This window comes from Mytilus edulis, chromosome 11 (assembly GCF_963676685.1).
Source record: "Mytilus edulis chromosome 11, xbMytEdul2.2, whole genome shotgun sequence".
Lineage (NCBI taxonomy): Eukaryota > Metazoa > Mollusca > Bivalvia > Mytilida > Mytilidae > Mytilus > Mytilus edulis.
In genome coordinates this window covers 79,706,387-79,713,326 of record NC_092354.1, presented here as the reverse complement: position 1 = coordinate 79,713,326, position 6,940 = coordinate 79,706,387, and the positions used below count along the sequence as shown (strand labels likewise).

The window sequence follows — 6,940 nt, the reverse complement described above, 5'->3', positions numbered from 1 at the left end:
AAACATCAAACTTAATTAGTTACCGTGCATTGTAAACTATTCCTAAATTGTTTTCGTTGTATTGTTTATATTAACTGGAACAATATTGCACACTAGACCTATCATTCGTGCATTATCTACTCTGCAAGTGAAATACCATTCTGACGCCAAACTGATATGCAACGTCGAAGGCTTCCCAGTACCGTCAATAACGTGGAAATATAACAATGTAAGCATTATCTAAAATTGTACAATGTAACGTGTCGTATGATAAAGGAAGACACAGTATTTTATCTTAGTTTACGGTGTTATTTCAACATTGTTTTGTTATCAATTTTAAAGGTCAATGCACATAAAATATGGTTTATTTTCTCAGCAGAAAATTGTTTATTAACAACGCGTTTTGTAGTTATTTAATTTCTGATGTTTTGTTTTGTATACAACAGATCAAAAACACATAAACATAACTATGTATAACGTTCCTCTTCAAAACGATATTTTGTAAGTTTTTATCACTTATATCGTAATTACAGTTTTCTACAGAATCACAATAAAACAATAAAATTTTTGTTCCTTGATCTACATTGTTCTAATTTAGATTTTTTTTTTATTATTATAGAACGTTTTGTCATATACTAGACAAGTGTTAGCTATACAGGATGTAACAAGTGACAATACAGGACATTACACTTGCATAGCAACGAACGTTGTTGGTGTGAGTCAAACTGAAATACAACTAGAAGCAATCAAAGGTAAAACATTTGTACGAACATATGTTAGATACATTAAACAAAACATGACATGATAGGCAACAATAATTCAACACCATTAAAAGATTTAGTAGCGGTCAAACTACAAATCACTATCATTCTTTTATACTATGTTAAGGCCACTAAGTGTTAAAATCACACCCGGTATTCAAGCTTTGTTCAATGATATAAAATGCACAAATATTTGCATTACGCAAGATACCATGTGATCTAATTCATGATCAACCACAAATAGTTATTTGTTTAAAGTTTCAGATATTGTCTGAATAATAACACTACCTACAGCCGCTGTAGTAATGACTGGTCACTCCCACCATTTCACCTGTAAAGCTACTGGAGAGCCAACACCATCAATTGAATGGACGTTCGAGACAGTAAGCTTTCATTTTATGCATTCAAAACCATCATTAATTATTCATTGAAATGCCTTTAGAATTAGCATTTGGTAGTGTCTTTCTTGTGGTAATTAAAACAGATAAGGCTATCTTCAAACTGTGTATTGGCAATTTTTTCTGCGAATTTGTACCTCGTCGTCATTTCGACAAGATTTCATTTTTAATTTCAAAATTGAAATACCGGGTCAGTGCAGCTGTTTCACAAAAATAGAAAGAAACGCAATTAAATTTTTTAAAAAGAGTGGATGTAGTATACAAAAAAAAAATCAAATTGGTTTTTTGCAAGAAATATATACATGTACAGTGTATCAATTTCTTTTGAAAACTCAAAAACACAAAAATGGAATGCAATAGGAAAATACTGGTTAACGTCACTTGACGAAAAATATGATACAGATTTTTTTATATGTTCTTGTTCGGACACTACATGTTTTAGGCAAATACAAATGTCCAAATATTATAAAGAACTTTTAATTTCCTGGACTGACTTACAGAAAATCAAAAAATCGGTCACGAAAGAAGACCTTTTAGAAGAAAATATATTCGGAAATTGTAAATTTAAGTTCAAGGGACATGCATTATATTATGCAAATTTTGCCTCCAGTGGAATAAAAAAAATAAAAGATATATGGGACTTAAACAATAAATCCTTTAAAACTTCTTTTGATATTTTTAACAGTCTTAAAGATAAAAGAAATTGGATTGCACAATATAGCCGCATTAAATCTTCGTTAACACCTCAACAAATTGACGTTTTAAAAACAGACTCTATCATACAAAGTCATTCTGATAGACCTATAAAAATTACAAATTCTTGTCAATTTATAAAAAATGGAGTTGTCGTTGATGCCAAAAAATTATGCCTTAAAGATATTAGATACTTTTATGAGAATAAAACAGCTCCAAATAGCCAGCTTAAGTGGAATTTACATTTTGGGAATGAACTACCATGGGAATACATTTGGGAAACTTTAAATAAAAATTTAGCTAACAGAAAAACTAAACAACTTCAATGGAAGTTACTGCATAATATAATTTACACTGAAGAAAAATTACAAAAAATGAATCGCTCAAACGGGAAGTGTCACTTTTGCAATGAAAACGAATCACTTTTTCATCTTTTTATTTATTGTAAACTGGTGGAAGACGTTTGGCGGGAAATTTTTGAAAAAATATGGGAATTTTGTTCAAAATTAAATATCGAAAAATTACAAAAATCGGAAACAAGTATAATTTTTGGGGTCATTAATGCAGATGCATCTTATACCCAAATTTTAGACACGGTGCTTCTAATCACGAAATGGGTTATCTGGAAAACTAGAAATATTGCAAAATATCAAAAGAAAGGGATAAGTAAATCGGTGATTTTAAATATGATAAAACATGAACTGCAATTTTTGCTCAAATGTCTTAAACAAAATACGAAAAACGAAGAATTTTCTACTATGTGTGACATTTTTTGTATATAAATATATCATGTATATATTTTGTGTGGTCAGGGCAGTGCAGTGACCTCTTTACTACCGATTGAATAATAATATGTACACTGCTCTCAACTCCCTGCATGTAATTTCTATTGTGTATGTAATTCATGTATATCATCTAATTGTAACAAGTCATGTTGGATCAACAGGTTCATTTTATAAACAAATATTTACTCACCATATCTTTGAAATAAATCCTTTTTGAAAATCAAAATCATTAATCCATTTTTTATGAATGAACTACACACCCCTTTAACAAATCGCACGTGGTAAATGATCACTCGACCAGAAATTAAATGTAATTTAAATTAACATAACAAAAGACTTGACGTGTACGATAAAATTGAAACTGCCTAATAAATACAGGTAGCCTTTGTGAGAAATAAATAAAGATAAAAACATACTTTATTCAAAAAATTATATTTGGTGAGAGCTGGTAAAGATATATAGATCGATAATGTTTGCAGGTACATGTACATTTGTACAAGGATCGATAAGATTTATAAAGGTGATGTTAATAATTCATAGTGGGAGTTTTTTTTTCTCATTTGCTTTTTTCCCGACAAATGAGACTGTAAAAATTGGGGCCCCTTAGTTGCTCCCCTGGGCAACTGAGGGTTGATGTAACAGGTGATTGTTAATAAAATATGTTTAATATTAAAAAAAAATAAAAATTCTTTTGAAAAAGGTTTCAACAATAACATTGCCGGTGTGTCCTTTGAATTTGAATGGTTCATATACAGAATCGGTACGCCTATAAAACATTGCACTGTTATTAGTACTGGAAATAGTATTGTTCCTTTATTCTCTTTGTAATAGTTTATAAATCATTCAACCACGATACCACCTCATCAGTTACACCACCAAGGGACGATATTAACACTACATGGAATAAAAGCACAAGAATCAGGGACTCTGACGTGTATAGCACGTAACGCTATTGGAAATGCTAGGTGTCTGTTCCAATTATTTTTAAAACATGCGTAAGTCACAATAATTTTTACAATATTTTAAGAATAACTCTTTTTTAAGTTTGTAATTATTCGATAGTTTATGTCTATTTGGGTTTCATTTTGCAACCTTTTTCATTTTTTTAACAATTTTGTATATTTCTGAATAATCGATTTTAAAATACAACGTTTTATGCATTTTTATAGAAAAAAAATCTCAATTCATCTTTCAAGATCCAAAGATACATCGAAAAGTATTACGCACACATGTACAATATAAATTATCAAGTTAACTCCAATATATTCTTTCTCAAATGATACGTTTGTTACGTACGGATTATTGGATATACATTTGACAAACCCGGAATTCGTGCTAGATTGTTGGACAAAAACTCTCAAGGTAGAAACGATTAATCTTTATCATGCCTTGATGATGTATGGTTTAATTAAAGTTTATCCGGGGGACGTCGGTGGTTGAGTGATCTGAGAAGTATAACTAGTTTATTACTAGCCTGCTCACATCGAGTTATTGAGTTCGATTGCTGTGTATGGCAGATGTTCTCGAAATTTACAATGTTTGTCAATTTTCCTGCCGATCATCTGTGTTTTTTTCCTGACACTTCGGCTTCCCCACCAAATAACTGAGCACCACACAATACAATAAACGTTCCGAAACTTCCGTTAAAACACAACACAATCAAACAATCAAACGATCAATCAGATGAAAACGAGTTTCGAAATAAAAAATGATGTTTAAACATTTTGCTTTTTACTCTGATCGTTTCAATGCATTGTTAATACCTTTCTTTCATATTTAAACACTCAAATCAACTAGATTGCATATTTTTTTGTATGATAATGGCAGTTTTAAGTTTTGCAGTGAAATTGTAAAAATGCAATTCAGGATTCTCTCTGAATTCTACATATCAACCTAGAAGGACTACTTCTATTATAACTAATAAAATGATCGTTTATAACTCCGTTGAACTTATTCGTTACGTTGTATGTTATAAAAATTTATTTTGAACGCGAAGGTAAATTCAACACAAGAAGTCTCTACAATCGGACTAACCAGACTAAGGCAATAACGAAACAAATTGAAAACATTAAATGATCCAAGACTTTAAAAAAAATTAAAAGCATCATCAAACTTATTATTTTGACTGCTTTTAATGATTATATTTTTATACTTTCTTTGCTTCCAGCTTCAGGGAGCATTGTAGGTTTTGGATAACAAATATAACACATGTGCTTGTGTTTCCTACAGGATTAAGAGCTGGATACAATACCAAATATACCTTAATGATATAGTCACTTGACGAATTACATGTATTTTTTTTAGTATTAAACCAAAAGGATTATATAATAAAATATGATAATGCACTGTTTTGTACTGTGACATCAAACAGTAAGTTACTTATCAATTCATGCAGATATGCAATAACTGCAAGCAACTATTTAATATGTTATTGTTAACCAGTAAATGTTAATAAATTTAGCCTAATTGTGTACATAATTTATTTTGACTTTACATAATAAAATATGTTTACACTTACCAGTCAAAATATTGAATGTTTACTAAATTATGTGTTTAAATCGATTTTAATAATTCCTAATCAGCATTTTCAGAAATGATTAGATTTGTTTTGTTTGCATTTTTGTTATTTGTTTTGTTTGCATTTTTGTTATTTATTTTGCACAGGTGAAAGTTTCATTTAGTGAGAATCATAGCATAATGATTTCAAAGTTTTTGTTCTAAGATAACGAATAACAATAATGTGTCCCAAGTACACGGATGCCTCACTCGCACTATCATTTTCTATGTTCAGTGGACCGTGAAATTAGGGTAAAATCTCTAGTTTGGCATTAAAATTGGAAAGATCATATCATAGGGAACATGTGTACTAAGTTTCAAGTTGATTGGACTTTAACTTCATCAAAAACTACCTTGACCAAAAACTTTAACCTGAAGCGGGACGAACGGACGGACGAACGGACGAACCCACAGACCAGAAAACATAATGCCCCTCTACTATCGTAGGTGGGGTATAAAAATCAATAATTTATACAACTGAGTGCGCATAATGAATTTACAATACTCATAAATGTTAAAAACATAAATAGAAACAAATAAACAATGGAAATGTTTAAAACATACGTTGAAATCAATGCAAAGACAGAAAAAGTGAATACATGTATGTATAAATGTTAATGATACAGAAACCCATTGGCATATCCTAAAAATGTATGTAGTTCAATAAACCTATATCGTACAAAGACAGACAGTCACACAATACTAAAAGTCCGGAAAAGTTTCTGCATAAATAAACAATTATATCAATTTGAGAGCACGTTTTTAAATAATAAAACATCAATATATACTACAATAAAACAACTGAAACGGCTTAGGAGGATGCATACACCTCTTAATCATTTGTAAGTTTGGTTGACTGTCAAATATGATACTATTTCATATAGATAACCATCAATCGTTAAAATTCATTTGTCACAGGATTTGGTTTTTAAGCATTTTCGGTTTAAATAATGAATTAGAGTGTTTTCTTTTCTTGTTTTATACCATTCTGTTTTTATTTAGATTATTTGTTTAGTTTAGTTATATATCTTGTTATCATGTTACGTGCTCTTATGCTTGATATTGAGATGTTCAAGTACCAACGTCACGTCCACTCTTTAAAAAAAAAAAAGAAATTGAAGCACTGCCTAATTGGTACTAAGAGGATGTTATAACAACTAACATTAATCAGGAAGGAGGTCGCCATTGTATTCAGATTATAATATTTCTGATATAGTATCAAAGTGTTAAAATCGAAATCAGATGACATGATTTAAGTACAATTGAAATCTGGGAAAACAATTCAAAATTAATCTTGGTAAATTAAAAGTAAAACAACAAAACATACTGATCTCAGAGGCAATTTCTAAACGGAAAGTCCCTAAACCAATGGCAAAATCAAAAGCTAACACACATCAAACGAATGGATAACAACTGTCATATTACTGACTTGGCACATGCATGTAGAAAATAGTGGAGTAAGCGTAGAACTTAGCTAGCTAAACCTCTCACTTTTATGACAGTCGGATTAAATTCACAACGATGTGGGAACAAAACAAACAGAAAAAATAAGTAAAGATGTAAAAAAAAAAGGTACATTATTCAACATGTGCTATAATCTTTATCACTACAAAACAAACAAATATGTCAGTAAAGACATTAAAAAGGCGTATAGTCAATAACCAATAACTTAAGACAAGCATACAACAAATTAAGCACAACACAACACAATGACAATATGTACAATTGATCACTATAAAAAAAGTAAAAATGTCAACAAATGCAAACA

General features: G+C 30.1%; 1 long non-coding RNA gene across 1 annotated transcript; it reads left to right on the top strand.

The window, feature by feature from the left end:
• Nucleotides 1-591: 591 nt before the first annotated feature.
• On the top strand, nucleotides 592-4,954 carry LOC139496357 (uncharacterized). The gene is made up of 4 exons (XR_011657632.1): nucleotides 592-731; nucleotides 999-1,123; nucleotides 3,448-3,611; nucleotides 4,784-4,954. It is a non-coding gene; the product is annotated as an uncharacterized lncRNA (long non-coding RNA).
• Nucleotides 4,955-6,940: the final 1,986 nt, after the last annotated feature.